The 23,554-nt window shown below is 36.4% G+C and overlaps 1 long non-coding RNA gene across 1 annotated transcript in view; it reads left to right on the top strand.

Annotated features, from left to right (window-relative positions):
- Positions 1–9,687, top strand: part of LOC143647293 (uncharacterized) — a 33,823-nt gene extending 24,136 nt beyond the window's left edge. The window contains exon 3 of the long non-coding RNA XR_013157957.1: positions 8,862–9,687. This is a non-coding gene — a long non-coding RNA (uncharacterized LOC143647293). The remainder of the gene's footprint in view (positions 1–8,861) is intronic.
- Positions 9,688–23,554: the final 13,867 nt, after the last annotated feature.

The raw sequence follows: 23,554 nt of genomic DNA, 5'->3' as shown, positions 1-23,554 counted from the left end.
CCACCTGGCTGAATTTATTATTAGCTCATGTAACTTTGCTGTAGATTTCTCAGGACCTCCCATGTACAGTATCATAGCATCTGCAAATAACAAGAGTTTTGCTTCTTCCTTTCCAATTTGGATGCCTTTTATTTCTTTGTCCTGCCTGATTGCTCTAGCTAGAACTTCTAGCACATTGTTGAATAATAGTGGTAACAGTGGGCATCCCTGTCTTGTACCTGATCTTAGGGGGAAAGCTTTCAGTCTCTCTCCATTGAGTACGATGCTGGTTATCAGTTTTGCATGTATTCCCTTTATCATATTGATGTAGTTACCTTTGATTCCCCTCTTTTGGAGTGCCCAACTGTCTTTTGATTACTTTTTGCATGGAATAATCTTTCCATCCTTTCATGTTCAAACTATTTGTGTCTTTGGCTCTAAGATTAGTCTCCTAGAAACAGCATATTGTTGAGTCATACTTCTTTTTCTCTTCCAATATATGCCGTTTGATTGAAGAGTTTAATCTGTTTATATCTAGCGTAGTTACTGATAAGGCAATTTTGCGAATTGTCTTTTATAAGTCTTATACCCTTGTTTTTGTGCCTATTTACTTCCATTACTGTTCATTTAGATGATCTTTATTAATGAACTATTTTGAATCACATCTCATTTTCTTTCATGTTAAATTTTTAGATATTTTATTTATTACTGCCATGGGAATTATGTTTAGCATCCTAAATCTACTATGCTTTTGTTCTTATTAATACCAACTTAATATCAATAGCTTGCACATTCTACATTCCTATATCCATCTGTCCCTCCACTTTGATTTGCTCTTGTCACTGACTGCATCTCTATATACCCAGTAACAAAAGTTTGTACTTATGGTTATATATTTGAATTTTAGGCCATATAGGAATTAAGGACAGTATTACAAATGAAAAATGCAATCATAATGGAATTTATGTCTATCCATAAATGATCTAAACTGGAGGTCTTTATTTCTTCATACAGTTTGAGTTAAACTCTAGTGTCCTTTCCTTTCAACATGAAACACTACTTTTAGCATTTCTTGTAAGGTAGATCTTGTGGTCCGCTTTTACTTACCTGGCAATGTCTTTATTTCTCCTTTATTTTTGATGGACAGCTTTTCTGGATATATTATTCTTGGATAACAGTATTTTTCCTTTCAGCACTTTAAATATGTCCTCTCACAGCCTTCTGCCTTTCATAGTTTCTAATAGGAATTAGATGTTAGTTTTATTAAGGGCCACTTGTATGTGATGCATCACTTGTTGTTTTCAAAGTTCTTTCTTTGCCTTTGGTACTCAATTAGCTTCATTTTAACACTTCTTGTTCAGTTCTCATTGGGTTCATCCTGACTTGCATTTGTTGAGCTTCTTGTATTTATATATTTGTATCTTTCATCAATTTGGGGAAGTTTCATCAATTTTTTTTCAAATACGTTTTCTGTCCCTTCATCTCTCTCTTTTCCTTCTGTGAATCCCATGATGTATACATTGGTTTAGTACGCTTTATGCCTTCTCACAGGTTCCATAAACATTCTGGCTTTCCAACAGCATCTACTGAGGAACTTGGAGAGGCAGTACATCATTTTAAAGGCCACTTTGTCTGTTTTTTTTTTTTGGTATGTATTCTTCTTTTTTCTTTGTTTCTCTCTCTACTTCTTCTTTCTTTATTTTTCTTTTCTCTTCCTTTTTCCTGCCTCTTATTCTTCATCCTATGGACTGGGGAGTAGGAGAATTAGATTACCAGCATTACCATAACATAGTACTCAGAATGTCCAGTTCTCAACAAAGAAAATTAAATCATACAAGGAGGTAAAGCAAGAGAGTTATATGGGGAAAAGAAGAATTAGGTGGAAGGTATTCTGGAGGAAGCTCGGTCTGTGGAATTACTAATCCGAGATCTTTGATCACTCTATTAAATAAGATTAATGTGCTAACCAAACACATGGGTAAAAAATTAGAGGAAACCAGAAAAACAATATATCAACAAAATGAGAATTTCCATATTGAGATAGAAGTAAAAAGGAACCAAATAGAATCCTGGAGCTGAAAAATACAATTACTAAAGTGAAAATTCAACGTAGGGGTTCAACAGCAAGTTAGCAGAAACAGAACAAAAAGTCAGTGAACATGAAAATAAAGTAATTGAAATTGCCCAGCCTGAGGAGAAGAAAGTAAAATGCCTTTCTTTTTGTAAGCTCATTAATTCTTTCACTTTAAATATTTTTCTTCTCTCCTGTAAGGCTTACAAACTAATGACAGTAACCACTACTACTCATGTTGTGACTAAAATTAATTTTCAAAAATATTATAAATGTTATGGGAATATTTACAAATTTTATGTCGAACTAATGCAAATATAGAGACTGAGAAAATAGCTATTGCTAAATAGTTAAATTTAAATAAGTGCTCATGTTCTCAATTTCAATAAACATAAACACAAATTAATGTCAAGCAAGCTATTTTCTTAAAAATAATGTATATAGAATAAGATAACATTATTAAGATTCATTTCTATGTACGAACATATGAAGTTGAGAAACTAGGCATCATGGATATTATGAAATATTTCCTATTTTTTATCATTTAATCAGTTTATCATCAGAGTTGTTTTATGATTGCCCTTAATCATAAGAATTTCCAATTTTTAATAAATAAGGTGCATATACTAAATTAGGGTTGATTGATGCCTTTATTAAAATGCATAATTATTTGAGAAAACTAATTTAGAAAAAGAAAATGATTTATTACTCTGTTTGCCATATGTGAATATTAAAGATGAGAAACAACTCCAGAAAGCTGAAAGGAGTGATTGCTATTTTTTTTTTTAAAGTGGTCCTAAATTATATAAAGGCATTTTGGAGAGAGAGAGAAGAGATAGTTGAACCAATTTATATACCTTCTCATATTCTCTAAGGTTCTTTTTTGGATACTTCAATAGTTGGCCACTCTTGGACAAGTCATTATATTTTGGCTGAGCTTTGCTTCTCACCTCTTGTAAAAAGGTTAAGATCTGAATTAGGTAAATTAAAGTCATTTCAGCTACTACATTGTTTTCATACCTCTATTTCAGGAAATCCCAAATTTGTATTCATATTAAATATTTTAGATATGTGAGTAAAAAATCCTGTGACACCACAAGGATAAAAAACGAAATGCTTTACTCAGGCATGGAAACATAAAACAGAATACACCGAATGTTTAACAGCTGTATGCATTAAAAAATGGATTCACATCATTTCTATAGCTTTTTAAAATTGCAGTTTTTGTGTGATCCTCACAATAATCCATTAATATAGAAACCGCAATCATTATTAACATCCCAAAATATTTTCAGCTTTTTGCTTTTGATGTATGTTATAGAACTGCACTTTCAAGTTCTCTTATGTTTTACTGGGACATATGACTACCTTGGGCCGATAAACTGCGAATGGAAGTTGTACATGTGGCACCGTTGAGATGGAAAATTAAACTTTTGGGAAAACAAACCTATGAACCAGAAAACTTTTCAGAGTTCATTTTCCTTCTTCCAGAGTGGCTGGCAATGTTCAGCATGGTGGCTCCTATGGAAACTTCGGCCCTAAATGAGGAAATTTGAAGTTGCATCCCGCTCAATCAATAACTAACATTTAACATGATGGAAATATAAACCTGTACTGTTATAAACCACTAAGATTTGAAATTTTGCATATATTTTTTACTGCAGCATAACAAATTTTTTCCTGACTGATAGGAAGACATGTCATTTAGTAAACTGAGGTTTGGTAAAGATAAAATCTTGCCCAGCATCACAAACTAAATATGAGGTCACTTTTATGGCAAATGCTAAGCTCTATTCTTCATACTGTTCACTCTTATTTTAAATGAGACTTGATCTGATCTTATCTCTCTGATCAATGGTTTGGAAGTATTGATGAAATTTAAGAATCCACTAAGAGGTTAGAGACTGAATTTATTAAGATTAGAGTCTATGAAATGAGGCAAAATTAATTGGGGCTACTGGCCAATGATCTCAAAAAGGGAAAATTACTTTTCATAAAAGTGTTCTGTCTGGAAGTAATATAATATATTGAATAAGATTATAAATTCTGGAATTAGATTGCTTCAGTTCAAGTCCTGGAAGCATGATCTGGCAGCTCTGTGATGAGGCTTAAAATAGTGCTTCTTGCTGAAAATTCTGCAGTGCCTGGATTAAAGTAAGTTCTCAGTAGTTACTAATCATTCTTCTCAGTAATAGGAGTATTAGATAGACTGTGGAAATGTGGGGTGGACTGTGTAGGATGTGATGCAATTTGCTGAGCATCAGAAGTCAGTATTTGGCTGGAAACATTGCTCTAAACTCATAATATTGCTCTGGAAAGCTCACTTTGAGAATATTTACTTTGGATTCAGCAATTATCTTGATGACATTCCTATAAAATGGGTTTGCATTAAGTCATCAGGGTCATTATGGTATTAACAAGGATTTACTATTCAAATTATCCGGCAGTGAAAAAGAAATTTAGAACAAAATAAAGTATTAGAGAAGAAAATTTCACTGAGAATTTGGAATAGAAGAGAATCTACAGTGCTGCTTCTGATATATACCAGAGTTCTTTGGTAATAAGATCATGGATTCTCTAAGTCATAATAAATAAGGCACTTTTACCTAAGTAGGGGAAAGAGTGTCAATTTTACTCAATAATAAATAATTTAAAAGATGTACATAAACAGTTTTTTTTTTTTAGAAAAATGCTAATATCATGGCTGTTAAGAAGCTAAGACGTGTTTGCAAATATATTTAAAGTACCTTCAAAGTGTGCTTTTACCCTCCCTTCCACTCTCGGGTGTTGAGTTAAATGGAGACAGGGTGTTGATTAAAGTGGCTTGTATTTTCACAGAGATTTTATAAGGATTCAGATTTTGAAATTTTACTATTGAAGGATTCAGAGGAATCTACTCCAAGACAGTGATGCTGACTCACAGGGCTAACCCATGTGGATAGTTTAGTCGAGTTAAATAGTTTTTAAGCTCCTGTTATTCACTGGGCTCCAGGGCTATGTTCCACAGAGGCAAATCTGGGTAGAACATTTGTTTCATTGCAAATCTGCTACGTATTAGTTTCATTCATTTGTAACTAGGAACAGAAAACAAATAGTTCTAACATTTATGTCTCTTATTTTAAGCTTGCCTAGTTAATCAGTCTAGGGACGTGATCGTATGAGTGGTTGCTGCTATATCGTGAGAATCCATGATTGTGTCCTCTCTTAACTAAAATAAAGGCACAGTTGTGTGGAGCTTGAACTTCACTACCAACAATCATTTGCTTTTGGTTATTGCATAATGCTCTTGCGTGAGTGTGTTTTCACTTAAAATACAAAATAGGTGTTCCTCCCATCCGATTTCCTGAAATACTCTGTGCCAGAAACCTGGTCCAAAGACATTTGGGTAATTGGTACTTATGAAAGCAAAGTTACCTTCAGAATCCTGGGGATGTAAATCTTAAAGCTGTGGGAAACTTCCCTAAAACTTATTGGCAGATTTCATCATGAGTGACACACCAGGGCTACAGTGCAGAAGGATGTGCCAGGGTGGTACCCCCGCATGAATATTCAATTTGCAGCACTCACTGACTCAGAATTACAACCACAGATGAGCATGTCAAACCAAAAAGATTTGCATTTCTTTTAACAGATCTAGATCACTAAACATATATGTGGGAAACACCTTTTGTCTCTAATTAAAAAAAAAATACATCAAGGGAGAGGGAATCTGTTAGTTGGCCTGAAATAATAACGGTTAGATAATTTATTTTATGATGATGCAAATTTCTTATCTGCGGTACTAGATCATGATGTATACAGACATAGTCACTAATTTTTACCCCTTACAGCATCTGCTCTCATGTAATTCACTTATTCAGACATTTATGGAGTTCTATATTTGTCTTCTATGCAGCAGGAGGTCTCCTAGGTTCTGGCAATTCAGAGATGATCAGATGGTAGAACTTACCCCAAGAAAATTCACAGACATGCACAAAATTATCTTCCTAATTACCTCAGATGAGTCCTAAAATAGAAAATAGAGTCAATAGAAGGAAAGAAGAAGATGGGTGTTCTAGTTTGCTAGCTGCTGGAATGCAATATATTAGAAATGGAATGGCTTTTCAAAAGGGGAATTTAATGAGTTGCTAGTTTACAGTTCTAAGGCCGAGAAAATGTCCCAATTAAAACAAGTCTATAGAAATGTCCAATCAAAGGCATCCAGGGAAAAGATACCTTGGATCAAGAAGGCCGATGAACTTCAGGGTCTCTCTCTCAAGTGAGACGGCACATGGCGAACACAGTCAAGGCTTCTCTCTCGGCTGGAAGGGCACATGGCGAATACGGCGTCATCTGCTAGCTTTCTCTCCTGGCTTCCTATTTCGTGAAGCTCCCCGGGAGGCGTGTTCCTTCTTCATCTCCAAAAGATCGCTGGCTGAAGGACTCTCTGCTTCATAGTGTCACTCTCTCTGAATCTCTCTGAATCTCCAAAATATTTCCTCTTTTATAGGACTTCAGAAACTAATCAAGACCCACTCAGATGGGTGGAGACATATCATCCCCTAATCCAGTTTAACAACCGTTCTTAACTAAATCTCATCAACCAGGGAGATGATCCCATCACAGTCCCAAATACACAGCATTGAATAGAGACTATTCTACCTCTAAGAAATGGGATCCATATTAAAACATGGCTTTTCTTAGGGGGCATACTTCCCTTCAAACCAGCACAATGGGGATGTAGAATGAGGTTTCGTAGAGATGTGATAATAGAATTTAGCCTTGCAAGAAGTGGGCAGAGGCAGGTAGAATAAAAGGGTACTGGCCATTCTAGGCAGAAGCAACATGAAATAGGTGAATAGATTGCAATAGTATTTAAAGCAAATGAAATTGGGACCAGATTTGGAAGGATCACAGAAAGATGCTACAAATTTGGACTTCTTATAAGTGGAGAATATTTTCCGAGTTCCAAATGACATATTCAAACATGTTTGATACTCTTTTTGTTTTTTCCTCTTTTTATTTCCTGAAGAAGACTGATTTGATCTTATTTTTGTAGTATGGATGCAAACTATATTAAAACTATAAAGCACATTATAAAATTTTCATTGCTGAATTTCTAGGCAATGACTTCTTTAAGGAAAGTTATTATTATTTACTGTCAATAAATAAAATTACATGCACTATTAGATTAATGGTAGAAATTGGACATTTATCTCTGACAAAGAGCAGAAACAGCAAGAAGGAGAATATTCTGAGATTCTTTTAAAATTTGAAGAATATAGAAATGAAGCTACTTATTATGAGGCCTAAAGAAGTTTTAGATACTTCAGTTGAACAACATATAGTAGGGGTTTAAACATTAGTAAAGATGTATTGCAAATGCTGACCATTTTAAGCTCTTTGGTCCCAAAGCAGATTAGTGGGATAAAGGGGACCATGCACTCATAATCACCGAAGCCCTTGCTCTGTTGGGTGAGGATTTTTTTAAGTCCTGGCACTGATGGAGAAGATCCTGGGGTTTTTCATGCAAAATACCATTGCCAGTTGTTCCCTCTCCAGAAAAGGAAAGTGAATAGCCAAGGGGATAGAGCCAGAGGTTGGGAGCTAGGAACCATTAAAGAGGCTAGAAAATGAGAATGAAAAGCTAAGGTAATTGTGTTGGTTTGAAAGGAAGTATGCCCCCTAAGAAAAGCCATGTTTTAATATGGATCCCATTTCTTAAAGGTAGAATAGTCTCTATTCAATGCTGTGGATTTGGGACTGTGATGGGATCATCTCCCTGGTTGATGAGATTTAGTTAAGAACGGTTGTTAAACTGGATTAGGGAATGATATGTCTCCACCCATCTGAGTGGGTCTTGATTAGTTTCTGAAGTCCTATAAAAGAGGAAACATTTTGGAGAATGAGAGATTCGGAGAGAGCAGAGAATGCTGCAGCACCACGAAGCAGAGTCCACCAGCCAGCGACCTTTGGAGATGAAGAAGGGAAATGCCTCCCGGGGAGCTTCATGAAACCAGAAGCCAGGAGAGTAAGCTAGCAGATGACGCCGTGTCTGCCATGTGCCCTTCCAGCTGAGAGAGAAGCCCTGACTGCGTTCGCCATGTGCCTTTCCAGATGAGAGAGAAACCCTGAACTTCATCAGCCTTCTTGAACCAAGGTATCTCTCCCCAGATGTCTTAGATTGGACATTTCTTTAGACTTGTTGTAATTGGGACATTTTCTCGGCCTTAGAATTGTAAACTTGCAACTTATTAAACTCCCCTTGTTAAAAGCCATTCCATTTCTGGTATATTGCATTCCGGCAGCTAGCAAAGTAGAACAGTAATGAAGGGAAAAGCATTGTGAAACAAGGTTTGAAATGGAGGAGCTGGAAATTCCAAAACTAAGGCCATAAATATTAAGATAGGCCCAAGATTTTTGTTCATGTGGTCCCAAACATGCAAAAAATATCAAGGGAAAAGTCATTAGGACACAGCATGGAGTTAGTGCTAAATTTATCTGAGCCATAAAAAATATGAAAAACAGACAATTACACATGTAATTGTAATATTAAGTGTAGTAATGACTAATTATAAGATAACACCGATTACACAAGTATACATTTATATTATAGGGATGAATTTCACAGTCACTAAACTGAGTGTGTAATTAGGGTAACTTTTAATAAGACTAAATTTCTCTCTCAATTCCCCAAGTTTTAAGAAAAGACAGTTAATTCAGGACAAAATTAATCAATTCAGATTTCTAAAATTAATTGTGTGCCCCACCTTCTTTTTTTCTGGGTAGGAAATTTAATTTAATTTTAATTTTAATTTTATTTAAATTTTAGATTTAAAATTTAAATCCGACTGAGAAGAAAAGAAAAATGGAAGTATATGTAACCAAGAAGAAGAAAGTTTTCCTTTTCCCAGGAGACTTCAGGAAGATGTTGAAACCCTTGGGGAAAGGAGAGTATAATAGGTATGAGCGTGGAGAGAAGTTGGTGGGTCCTGGGATGAGGAACTGGACCTAGAGCAACTGCAAAAATAAGAATGGAATGAGCATTCAGACAGCCAGCTTCACAGGGGCCTAATCAGTGGCTTTCCTGTCATTCATGGGTCAAATAGTGGCTATTTAGGTGAGAAAAATGTATCATCTTTACCAGGGCCAGGGGCTTAGAGCCCTCCCATCAACAACCGCCAGCTGTTGTGTCAACCTGGCCATTGCCTGAGTCAATCCACATCTCACTATCTATGAAGACAACCTAATTTTCAAGAGCCTGGGTCACTCAAAACACCCCCCGGAGGGCCTGGTGACCTGGAATGGTGGTAGTGATGTGGAAAGGCAAGTACTACCTCTCTAATTTCTTCCACTCTTCCCCCAGTCTTTTCTTGGAACTGACTGTAACCAGCTTAAAATCTTCATTTGAGGTGGTAAAAGTGAAAGCATCCCTGAAACATTTATGAAAAGCAGACTATATTTCATTAGTCTAGGAGGGATTAACAGTGTTAAACAAAATTGGAAATTAAAGTGCTTAGAAGCAAGGCCTGGAATATTCTAAATTATGTATCTGGCACTTGACTATATCATAACTAGATATTTACGTTACTCTCTTGAAGGTCTAATAACTCTTTTTTTGGGAGGTGCATGGTCCGGGAATCAAATGTGGGTCCCCTGCATGAAAGGCGGGTATTCTAACCACTGAACTACCCATGCACCCTTATAACTCATTTTTATTACTACCAAAAAAAATCCCACAAATAGGATAAAATCCTTGGATATAAATTCCATCTAGCAAGAGTTGCAATATTTGGAATTTTCTTATCTCCATAGTTGTTCATTTTAAGATAGTTTTGTATTTTGTATCACCAGAAGTTTGGGCAAGTGCATTAGAATTTTCTGTTTTCTAATGATCAAAGTAGTGTGTTGATCTAAAATTAATTCTTATGAGTACGGATGGTGTTTTTATTACATGAAAATGTCTTCATGAGTAACTCATATTGTGTAGACTAGAGTATTACAAGATTAAAACCAATATGGGTGAGAAGCATTTCCAGAATTGCTGAGTAAAGAGCTCCAAAAACCCACTCCTCCATAAAAGCAACAAGAACATTGGCAAAAGAATGTCAAAATTGAGTACCTCGAAAGTCTGGAATTAACCAAAAACTTGCACACAAAAAAAGAAAACAGCTAAATCTCACTAAGAGCTGCAAACTTTGAGGCATCTTGATAGGTCATATTTCCACCCCTTCTCCCCAGCTCTATGGTATCTTTGAAAACCAATGGCCTCACAACTGCAGTAGCTGTGAAAAACAGCACATGAACAGCCACTGGAGGTAGCAGAATAGGTTTGGAGCTCATCAAAGCACAATCCCCAGAGAATCATTGCTTTTGACCTGTCTGACAGCTTCCTGACTACTCCATTCTCAGGATTTGTCCTTACTCCACATGACTCAATGCTAGCTCTGTGAGAGAAACCCTATCTTTAGCACATTTGTCAAAAAAATCCAGCAGCAATAATTTAATATAATAGCTACCTCAGGCAGCATTACCAGTTGGAGTTATCAAGAGACTGACCAAAAGAGTATAAAAGGAAAAACTAGGGGAAAAAGATGTCCCTGGGGACTTTGAAAAGGTACAACATTCTTGGGAATCTAGATTATAAGTCATGGGCAGGCCTGTGTGCATGACCAGGAAAACCTAAGAAGACCATAATCTCTCAACTCTGGTTAACTGTGTGTGCTAAACACAGTGAGAGAACTTGGAGACTTATAAGATCAACTCATTTAAGGAAATCTCTGTTTGATCATTAGCTGAACACTAAGCTAATCGAGCAGAGACTTCAATAGCCAGATAAGAAAGAATAAAGACTTTACTGGCTTAGTTCAGGAATAAAATGAATATACAGCAGCAGAAACAACAACAAACAGCTACAATAACACGTACAGGGAGATGAAGAATCTGATTCCAGAGTTGCTACATTATAACATTTAAAATATCTAGTTTCAACCCAAAAATGAGACATACAAAGAAATGGGAAAGTAGTAGAAACTGTCCCTGAGGAATTCCAGATAATGGACTTACTAGAAAAACTTTAAATGAGCTATTATAAATATGTTCACAGAACTAAAGGAAACCCTGTCTAAAGAATTTAATAAAAGCATGAGAATGATCTCTCACCAATATAGAATAAAGGAGTGGATAATAAAAAATATATATATAATATCTGAAAAGAGTTGAAAAGTACAGTAACTGAAATATTACTAGTGTGTTGAGAGATTTCATGAATGAATTTTGGAGTGAATTGAATGTTTTTTCCAGTAACTGTTGAGATGATTTATCATTTGCTTTTTGTCTTTTATTCTATTAATATGGTACATAACAGTAATGTTAATGTTAAATCAATCTTACATTACTGAAATAAATCTCAAAAGGATTACTTGTATAATATATTCATATAAAAGGATTATTATTTGTATATCCTTTTTTATGTGTTTCTGAATTTCATTTGCTTACAATAAATTGTAAGGATTTTTGTTTCTATGTTTATGAGAAATATTAGTCTTTAATCTTCTTTCTTGAGATGTCTTCATCTGGTTTTGTTATCAGGAAATTACTTGTTTAATACAGTGAGTTTGGAAGTTTGTCCTTCCCCGCTAAATGCTAAAATAATTTGTGTAGGATTGCTCTTAATAATTCTTGAACTATTCACCAAACTTCACCAAGGGAAGTGCCTTGGTTGTTCATTGTGAGAATATTTTAAATTCCTCAATTTTATTTGCTTGTCCTAGATCTCCTCATATTTTCATTTTTTTCTTAAGCCTGTTTTGGTGGTTTGTTTCCTTCTAGAAATTTCTCCAATTCATTTAAATTGTCTAATTTATTGACATAAATTTGTACATATTATTTCCTTACAGTCTTTTCAATATGAAGGGTCAGTAGGGATAGCCCCTCTTTTATTTTGGGATTTTGGCAATTAAGTGTCTTTTTGTCTGTATTTTATGATTAATCTAGTTAAAGAATCAGTTTTCTTAATCTTTCAAAATACCCAACCCAAATCCAGCAACATTTAGGCAAGATTATTCACCATGACCAAGTAGAATTTATCCCAGGAATTTGTGGCCAATTTAACACCTGAAAATCAATGTACTCTTCCATGTTTTCATATTTCATCCATGTTGTACTCCTTTCCTTTTTATGGTCATTGAATGTTTATACTACATTTTGTTTGTCCATTCGTCAGTTGATAACATTTGCACAGTTTCCACTTTTGGGTTATTATGAATAAACGCTGCTACAAACATTTGCCTACAAGTGGAATTGCAGGGTCCCATGATAATGGCAACTGCTAAACTCTTTCCAAAGTGGTTGCACCTTTACAGTCCCATCAACAATGTATGAAGATTCCAGTAATACCACATCCTCACCAACAATTGTTACTGTCTGTCTTTTATTCAGCCAACTTAGTGATGTGAAATGTTACCTCGTGATGGTTTTGATTTGAATTTCTCTGATGCCTAATGATATTGAGCATCTTTTCATGTACATATTGCATGTGCTCACTCTATTCACAAGCTTTGCAAGTGAAGTAAGATAGGCACAATATACCATGATTCATGATTCCATTTAAATGAAATGTCCAGGATAGACAAAACCATTAAGACAGGAAACGATTATTGGTTTCCAGGGCCTGGGGAGTGGAAAATTCAGGAATGACTGCTAATATGTGATGGGTTTCTATTTTTAGGGTGTTATGGGCATTATCTAAAATTAGATAGTGGAGAACATTGTACAACTCTGAAATAAGCCACTAAATTGTTCAATAAAGTTGTTACTAAAACAAATGATAATGCCCTGCTAATAAACTGTGAGGGGGTAAGTAAGGTCAACATGTCTATTCTTTATGCACAGGAGTAGAACTACTGAAGTATGGTTTCTTTGACTTTTGGTAAAACCAATGACTTGTGTGTACACACTGGTATTGTCTGCAGTGTTCAGTGATTTTCAGTCACTGCCAGTTGTGCTCTTCTGTAACGTGTAGAGACTTTACAGCAGACTAGCTTGGTTTTAAGTCTAGTTGAAGATATTCTGCAATAATTTTCCTGCTATGCATGTAGATACAAACAAGTGAAAGATATTCTTTTTCAATTCTTAACTTGATGCATGCAAAAATTCTGGAGGACAACATGAAGTACCACATTGACAATGATGACAGAATAAATGGAAACAAACCATCAGAGTTCTCGAAAAAAAATACTGTTTTCTGTTTAAGTGATAGTAGTTGTTTTTTTTTAATTTTAACTATCTGGCTGTGACACTGACTCAATAATATCTACTAATTAGAACAAAGTGTTAGAGACTACAAGAATATCTCAATTGATCACAAAATTTTAAGAAACTTGTATAAAGTAGATAAGAAATAAAAGTATAGATCATATTCAGTGGACATAAATTTCTGACAATCAATCTGACTGAGAAGTTCTGTCTCCATTTATTCTCATCGTTGTCACTGGACCTGTGGTTTGCATCTGTCCTAATGAACTTGATTCTAAAATTGAAATTAGGAAGAAACGCCAGAATTTAAATCACAAGTAAGCAACTGCTAGTGGTCAGTAATTAACTCTAGTGGCTTATGTAAGAATGATTCCATCCCTTCATTATAAAACAATTAAATGGAATTCAAAGTTGATAAAATAAAATAAACTCATAGCAACCCTGTATTCTAGGGTGGAATGGCAGTCTTACAGTCGAGAAAAAGGATTTTGTTTTTCAGTAAAAAACTAAGCAAGGCAGCAGAATAAAACCAGAACTCTGTGTCATAACATTGAAAACACGCACCCGTACGCACCCACCCCACCCACACACAGACACGCACACACGCGCACACCCCAGTACATTATCTGTTATGATATGATACTGGTTTATGCAGAAGCACAAGCAGAGGTTATTTAAGAATGCTCTCCTATTTAGCTAGGTGATTCTTACAATATTTTACTTTTTTCCTCCCTTAATTGGCTTTACATTGTATCTTCACAGGCTTCTTAATGACACATATTATCTTTCACCATTGTATGCAAAGATTATTATTCTTTTTCCAAACTAAAGAACAGTTTTGACATTTCATAAACAAAAAAAATCATCATAAGTATTATTTGTAAGGTATTCTATAATTAAGAATTATACAAAGTGTTCCATTTACTAGTGTATTTGAGTTTCACAATTACTCCATCAGGAAGGCTGGGCAGGTGTTCGCTTCCAGCTTTAAGAAATTCTTAGCCAAGGAATAAATGGAATTGCTGCGGTTGACACTTTGCTCTGGCATTTTTTTGTTTGCGTGTTTGTTTTAATTCTGTATATACACAATCTGGGAATATTCGAAACAATTTTTAGAGGATTGGCTTTATGTTAAGATGGCATTTTAATTCTGGTCCATTTATAGCAAATAGACACAGAAGACTGGAATAAATCTCTAGGACACATCTGTTTCCTGTTCACTGTGTATGTCATGCTAGGAGTTTTTGGAATGAAAAGTGGCATGTGAAAATCTCAAGAAATGACTACAGCAGCAGCAATGATGTTTTTCTGTACTCATTGGTAATGTGGGGACTGTTAATTTATCTCAAAAACTTTACAAAATAAAAACAAACCTTGGAATCTATTCAGTTAGGAAATAAACCTTGAAATGGTCTGGCTTACAATAGCAATAAGAGTTTCACCAAAGCACTCAGTGATTTTTTTTTTTTAAATACTAATGTTTCTTAGATACAATCCATGTTGTTTTTGTTGATTTTATGATGCTGTCACAGGTTGATGGCTGTGTGTGTGCAATATGTATTATTCTATCTTTTAGATAACACACTTGAAATACTAGGACAATATCTACCAAAGTGGGTGCAAAGAGTTTAAGCAATATTATATCATGGGCCTGTTGCTAAATTTTGACATGGAAAAGGTTTTTGGAGGTTTGTCCTTTACTCTTATCCGAAGAATTATGTAGAATGAAATCTGAACTAAAGAATTACGAATAAAAATTACTTTGAATGAAAAACAGGTGAAAATGATGAAAAAACATACCTAATTTTACCTTCTTGAAGTGTTAACTATTTTTTGTTTAAACACATACCAGACATAAAGAACTGGGGTGAAAAAAAGGAAGAAGAAATTGCTTCTATTTCTTTTCCTTTCCCTCTCTTCCCTTTAAGGGAAAGTTTTTGCAATCTTTGGTTCTTTTCTGTAGAAATCAAAAGTTCCTAATTGGAATGCAGCCTCTCTGGCCACAATCATGAATATACGCATGTATGTGTGTATGTGTGTATGTAAGTACTTATTGCCCATCTGGCAGTCATGTCCTAGCAGGGAGTAGAAAATAGGATCAATTGGGAATTTGAATAGGATTCAATAAAGGGGTATATACAGAGGTGAGGACAAGATTAAAGGAACCAGCAAGGGATGATGAACCACCCATGCACTAAAAACACCAGGAAGCGGTTTCCACCGCCCTACCCGCCTTGTTCCCTCATCTCCCCCCCACTCCCCTGCCTCAAGGTGTAATGGGAAGGGATGTAACTACTGGAGCCAACTGAGAGTTGGAGCCTAATGGAAGCTGTCCTTAGTACAAGGAGGCAGACAGTTGAGGGGAAAGGCGGACTCACCCAGTTGGTGAGGGAGTTGGGTGGGTAGGAGGAAATACTTAACTTCTCCCTCCCTCTGCCTTCCAATATTCTGTCAGTGGTTCCATTGAGCCAACCCTCCAGCTAGAGCCTTCTCTCCATAGGAGTTGGTCCTTTGGAACACAGATCACAGCAAGAAAGGGAAGATGATGGAGCTGGTGGGTGGAGCAAATGGAGAAGAACTGAAGCTTCATTTTCTTAGTTTGGCTGCCTCGCTTGCTTGGTGAATTGACCTTTCACAGCTTTGTCTGTGTAATTATGTAAGTGAGCTCTCCTTCGCAAAATGTTCAGGGACCTGTGGGGTCACCACACCCATGTAGACAAGACCATCCTTTCCCCATGTTCCCAACCTCGAGACACCAATTTATTAGGGGTGGTGTGCGCTTTCCAATAGGTTCCTCTAATTTTAGGCTTTCCATGTCCCAGAGGTAATTTATGAGGATGAGTCAAATTAGGGCCACAGTTTTCTTGGAGGACAGTTCCAGGGGGCTCTTATGCAGAACCATATCTTGATTCATGCTCCTGAAACCATTTAGTTCACTGAATGTTGCCGTCTCTGCTAACTTCAATGAGATAAGTTCTTTCCTAACATCCACCTAGACATCAAAGCTGAAAATAGCTCCTTAGAGCTGCCCAGGGGGCTCTGGTTGTGCCTAAAATAGTGGCTTGCATATTAATTAGATGAGAATTCACCAGACTAAAATAGCCCCTGTCCAAAACTGTAAATTATGGTTCCTTTTGTTTCTATAAAATGAAGATGTTTTTAAATCAAATTCAATTTTAAGTATTGGTTACACTAGAGATTCAGACCTTATATACTTCTCAATATGGTGAAAAAATATGTATTAGAAATATGCTTTCCTGTAATATATTTGTGTGCAGCTCTGGTTCTCATTTTAAGAAAGAAACCCGCTTGCCCAAAGGCGTTGGGATAGTCTTTACAAGAGCATCTGTTTGGCATCATGTAAACATGGGCTAAGGTGAAGACTATTAAATGTTATTAAACATCATTAATGAATCTGATTTTCCCATGTTTTGAAGGTTGTTTAGATTCTCCTCTCTAAGAGGTCAGAGAGAAAATTTGTGGCAGATACATGGGAATTAACTGCTGCCTTCTACTGAATGCTATCCAATGGACTCTAGCAGAAATAAATACTTTTAAAATATGTAGAAAATTATCATCAGTACTACAATCACTATTACTTCAGTATATCTTGTGGTGTTTTACCAGTGAGTCAAAAATATAATAAATTGAAGGAAAAATATATGAGTATGCTTAAAAAGAAAATATGACGCTTACAAACACAGTAAATAGAAATATCAGATTGTTCAGCTACTGAATGATCCTTGAGATTCTGCTACTTATTGGCTCCATATGCCAAAAACGATCTGGCCAGACAAGATCGTTTAGATTTATAGGTATATTTATTTATACCTATAAATAGCGAAGACTCAGAGAATCTCGGCTGAAACCCCTTTGTCTTTAAAATCAGATTTTCATTGGTTCATTTATTTATTAACATGAATGAAGCTGTCCTCTTTTAAAGTACTGGGGTAGGGATTGAGGCTGGGTCATGTAAAATGAGTGGGGAAGTGTTAAGAGGAGGTCTGGTCAGTTATCCAGACAAGTAAATAGAGGGAGAGAGAGTTCAGCGCTATGTAAAGCAACCCCAGCCTGCTATGAGAGCACATAGTAAGGAAAAATGAGTACTTTTTCTAAGTAGCTGAAAAAGAGGGATTTTGAAATGTTCACAAGCAGGAGGTTTTGCTTCAATTGTTCTAACTCTGGGTGCAAGGGGAATAAAAATCAGTGCTTTGGGTGAGGCTGATAACGAGTGGAACTTCCAGGGGAAGAAAGCAGCAAGTCACAGGAAATAGCTTTCTTGTGGCAGAGAGAAAGCTATTGTACTCCACTTAAGTGAAAGGACTTCTGTATTTAAATTTTGTTTGCAACTGTGATTTACAACTGCTGAACAGATGTAGAACTCCAGGAGATTATTTCAAGATAAATTTACAAATTTTTGAATCAATAAATCTCTTAAATCTGCTTATCAGGAGGATCTGCCACTTCGGTTAAAGAAGGTATTTTTTTATTTTTATTCAGGAACCTGAAATAGGTCTTTAGGACTTAAACTGTAGAATATTTGAAAGGCTTGTACATTAATTTCTCAGTTCAATAGTTTAACAAATATTTTTGGAATAGCTACTATAAGCGAGGCTATTATACAGCTACTCTACAAATATTTATATCTTAATATTTTTTCTGTAGTCTAGAACCCTTTAATTCAATAAGTTTCTTTCATGCTGTATGCTGGATATTATATTAGATGAAAAAACAAATAATTACCAATGTGTTTTAGAAAAATAACTTTCCTAAAAAAAAGCCATGACCTGCTGAAAAAGTTTTGGACAGGCACACAGCGACATTAAAACTCAGCTTTGTAAACAAGGATTTCTGGAAGTTTTGATAGACAAGGCCCTCCACCCATTGTCCTGTCACACAGGATATAATGGCTTTTGTTGAAATGCAGTGTGGCATTAAATCACTGGAGATCACTGAATGTGTTGCTTATCATTTGGATCACTCTATAGGACTACTTTTATAAGAAATCAAATGACCTTTAATAGATGGAATGCATTGATGCCAAATAAAAAACATAATCCAATGCTTTGTTTTGAATCTTTTCAGGCATAGAGGTTAATGTTTTACACATGCCAAAAAAATAAATCAAAACACTTTGATCTTGAACACTCCACAGTCATAGTAGAAGGTCTATATTTAACCATTTTCTATGAATTGGAATAAAAATCCTTGAGCTTTCTTCACTTAATCCTTGACTTTTAACATAATTTTTGCTGGAATGAACTGTGACATAACAGTGATTATTTAGAGGAAATGCAATGACATATTTTAATGCAATAGCTTACTCAAATCGCATTATATTGTCATTTTATTGAATTTTACTTTTGGAACCAAGATTTTACACGCCTTTTGTGATTATATCCACTAAAGTCTATGTTATAATGGAGTTCTACCTCATGGACCATCAGTCAATAAAAGTGTTTAATCATAACTATTCTCTTGTTAGCATTGACTGAGTCTATAAGGGTAAGGGAGGTTTAGGCATGGGTAAAAGATTATTTAACCTTATGTGCTATATCTATTAAACATTATTCTGCTAGTTAAATGACTGCTGCTCTCATGTAAGAGGGTTGGTACACATCATGTATCCATTCATTACCTCATTCTTCTAACTTGATCGTGCCCCTACTCTTTTCCAGGCCATTCTTGGGTAGTAAATCATACAGACCCAGCCTCTGCCCTCATAGTGCCTATATTTTGCTCAGAGGAGAGAAATTATAAACAATAAGTGAAGAAATGTGAAAATATGTCAGCTAGGAATATATATTACACACATATTAAAATAAAGCACTGGCTCTCTCTAAGCCCAACTCTGCAGAGAAAATCGTTGCCTTCCCCCGCTATGTGGGACATGACATTCAGTGGTGAAAGTCTCCCTGACAACATGGGACATGACTCCCAGGGATGAACCTGGCTCTGGCACCGTGGGATTGACAATGCCTTCCTGACCAAAAGGGGGAAAAGAAGTGTAATAAAATAAGGTATTAGGGGTCAAGAGAGTCCAAACAGAGTCAGTAGGTTATTCTGGAGTCTACTGTTATGCAAGCTTCAGCTAGATTTTGCATATTGTCATGATTTGCCAAACCCAATCAACATCACTCCTTTTAACCCTGATGAACACCTAGGGCTCTATCTGAGACTACAAAAGTTCATGCACTAAGTATACTTTCCAGAAATCTATAACCTCCAGATGGTTCCTAGGCCAGATAAGCCCTGAAACCCAGAGAGCCAGCCTCTCTAAGACCATCAACAAGTTCCATTCCCCATCCTATATTGTTGACACCCGCATTTTTTTTTTTTTTTTAGCTTTTTTTTTACTATATAGCATAACATATATACAAAGCAAAGAAAGAAGAAAGCAATGGTTTTCAAGGCATACTTCAACAGGTAGGTACAGGACAGATCCCAGAATTTGTCATGGGCTACCATGCCATCATCTCAAATTGTTCTTTCTAGCTGCTCCAGAATATAGGAATCTAGAAGGAACAAAATATTTTTTTATCATCACAATCAACTTAAAATTTTTTGTGTGTGTGAAAAATAACATATGCAAAAAGTAATACATTTCAAAACACAACACAACAATTAGCTGTAGAACAGATTTCAGAGTTTGGTATGGGTTACAATTTCACAATTTTAGGTTTCTACTTCTAGCTACTCTAAGACGCTGGAGACAAAAAGAAATATCATTTTAATGATTTAGCAATCATATCCATTTGTTAAACCCTACCTTCTTTGCATAACTCCACCATCATCTTTGGTCTTTCTATCCCACTTTTTAGAGGCATTTGAGTTATGGCCATTCTAACATTTTTTTGTTGGAAGGCACTGTCAATAATATGGGGTAGGGCGATGGAACTAGCTGATGTTCTGGAGAGCCTGGGCTCTCTAGGTTTCAGAATTTATATGGTCCAGGCACCCATCTAGAGGTTGTAGCTTCTGGAAGGTTACCCTAATGCATGGAATCTTTGCAGAATCTTATATATCGCCCTAGGTATTCTTTACAATTGGCTGGAATGGCTTTGGTTGGGATTTGGCAAGTTATGATAGGTAGCAGTGTCTAAACGAAGCTTGCATAAGAGCGACCTGCAGAGTGGCCTCTTGCCTCTATTTAAAACTCAGCCACTGATACTTTATTAGTTACACTTCTTTTCCACCTTTTGGTCAGGATGAAATTGTTGATTCCATAGTGCCAAGGTTGGAGTCGTCCTTGGGAGTCATCTTCCACGCCACCAGGGAGACTTTCACCCTTGGATGTCATGTCTCACATAGCGGGGAGGACAATGATTTCACTTGCAGAGTTGGGCTTAGAGTGAGGTCACAGTTGAGCAGCAAAAGAGGTCTCCAGAAGTAACTCTTAGTCATAGCTATAGGTAGGCGAAGCATCTCTGCTACCTACAAAAACTTGACAAAAGTAAGCCTCTAGATCAAGGGCTTGGCCTATTGATTTGGGTTGACACCACTTTTAACATGTAAACTTAGAATAGGCATAGTCCAAATACCCCTAAAGATAGGGAGAAGGATCAAAGGAGAAGGCGGAATTAGAGAAGATAGGATTTAACAAATGAATATGACTGCTGAATTACTATATTGATGTTTCATTTGGCCTTCAATGTCTTGGACCAGCTGGAAGGAAAAATCTGAAATGTGGACCCATACCAAACTTTGAAATCTGTTTTATAACTATGTGTTACAATGTACTGTGAAATTTATTGCTTTTTTCTATATACATTAGATTTCACAATAAAAATTATTTTAAAAAAATGGAGTAGGCTGGTGGCCATTGTTTGGATAGTCAGAGAAGACCTGAATGAGGACTGTTTAAAATGTCTCTGAGATGAGAAAAGAAGCCATTCTTGTGAAACTCACAAGAATCAATGAAATGTTCACAAAAAGCAAAGACAAAAGTAAACTTAATACAAACAGAATCTTCTTTTTTATGGTACAAATTTCCCTGTGCACATTCATGTATGAATGGGTACACCTTTGGTCCAGAAAAATGGTAAATGTGTCTGCATGTTGAACATAAGTGATTATTAATATAGGCAAAAAGACTCCAGAAGGAGGTTGCATTAAAGGTCAGTTATTTGAAGAGGTGAATAAAAAAGTAAGAATGAATCTGGTATGCTTAGATGGAGGTTGTAGGAAGGAGAACAAGAGAAGAACAAAAAAATCAATCTGCAGTTCCTGTTATTTCTCATCACTCTACCCTCTGTGCATGGAGATGCAATTATAGTAAAAGGGGGACTTGACCAAATAGCATGGGCATGCTGTTCGTGCAGGGATGGGAGGGAACAGCTAAGAAATTCAAGTCACTTTCATCCACAATTAGTTGCATCATTTTTATACAGAATCTGGCAATACATTCTACGTTATGAAAATTTTATAAAATCAACTTGATTACATGTATTTAAGAGTTAGATAGTATTTAAACCACAAGAAGAGGTAACAATCCAGGTATATGCATCCTAACTTTCTCACTTCACAATGGACTATATTTGTATGTGCATTGTTGTGAAAAACACCAGTTTCTTTCTCAAACTGTGGCATCTTTATCTTTTGCATAAGCCAACATTTATTAGAATGCATTTGCCATGTCAGAGTTGCGTGTAAATGATGCTTTTATAACTGAAGGAAAAAACTCACAGCAATCAATTTTGTCATTAAATGGACTGCCTAAGGCTCAAGTAAGGAAATCTATGCTACAACTCTTTTTCAGTTCTAGTTTGTAGTATATAAACTGGAGTTATAAAAAAAATCAACCAAGCGAGACTGGCTGTGTTTGGACTTCACATCATGCCAGATAGAATCCAGAACACTTATGTGAAGTGTCCAAGCAGAAAAAAAATCTGTCCTTTAGAAATGAAGGGTGGAATTCATTAATAGTTTGAGAAACTGTGGATTCAGTTTTGAGGTCTGTTTATGCGGTCACATTTAATGCCGACTTACCCAACAGAAAGGCAGAAAGGAGAGGCATTATCTTAAATAGAAATAAGCAAATCTTGTAATATTCCATTTTAGAAGTCTGTGCCGCAGAAGATTGTGAGAAGATGTGGAGTAGGGACTCCAGGATTCAGCCTCCCACCAGAACAATGATTAAACAGAAAGGAGCTGTCTGAGACAACTATTTTGAAACTTCTGAGGCCAGAAGGATACTGTACGACATCCAGGGATGAGTTGGAGGGAGAGGCTGGTGAACTGTGGTGAAGAACAGTGAATCGCTCTCTCTGCACAGTGGCTACTGGTGGCCATCGATCGCTTCCACAGCAGGCTGCCATGGGGTTCTGCCCTAACTGATTCACGGGTGTATGGCTCAAGTGAGTTTTTTTGACATTTACACAGTATGGTAGAAGCTCTGTTATTTCTTTCTCATGAGAAACGGCCCTCATGGGAACAAGTGGCAAGCAAGGGTATGGGATTGTGCAGGCTCCTTTTATCTTAGTCCCTGACACTGAGTCCCTCCCCAGTTTCACCACTGGCTGGCTACTTAAGGGTTACAATCTAGTCTCAGAAGCGAGCTAATTTAAAAGTGAGTTTTCTACACCTTATTATCATAATAATTCATTTTAGTTTTTGACCAATCACAGATTAGGGTATGTTGAATCATACTTATTTGCATACTCGACTGCCCTTATATAGAGGGGACCAATAGAATAAGCTTTATGCCCTATGCCCCTATCATATTCTAGTAAACTTCATCCTTCATTATCACATGCTGACATTGCTTTGGAGAAATGTGGACCGGGTTCGGAGGTTGAGACTTAAGTTATTTTGATCGAGACATAAACAAAGGGACTTCTATACTTCCTTATTTGAGTAAGAGGAGTCCACCATCCCTTACACAGGTGACAGACAGGGACTTAAAAATCCTCTTCCCCAAGACCAGGAGTGCATACATTCACTGATTATGGCTTTTGATTACAAAAGGATCCCTGGTGACCCAGCTCTGTAAGTGGCCGTTGCTCCAGCTGGCCAGGACAAAGGCTATAGAGGAGCCTCAGGGCTGCAGGGAGACAACTTTAAGGGCTGCAGTTGTTAAGCTGATCAAGAAAGCCCAGCTTTACCTTTCCTGTTGGAGACTCCTGATGCCCTGGACCAAAGGCACTTTGGAACTGGTCTGCACCTCCTTCCTGGATCCCTGGCCTTGTTTCATTCCAAAATACTGACTTGGAAAACTCCTCTCTGTCATGGCTCCCTCCCAGAATTTGCTTTCCTGGCAAAAGTGGCTTG

This window comes from Tamandua tetradactyla, chromosome 9 (genome assembly GCF_023851605.1).
Source record: "Tamandua tetradactyla isolate mTamTet1 chromosome 9, mTamTet1.pri, whole genome shotgun sequence".
Classification (NCBI taxonomy): domain Eukaryota; kingdom Metazoa; phylum Chordata; class Mammalia; order Pilosa; family Myrmecophagidae; genus Tamandua; species Tamandua tetradactyla.
The sequence above is the reverse complement of the archived record's forward strand: the minus strand, read 5'-3'. Positions and strand labels throughout refer to the sequence as shown.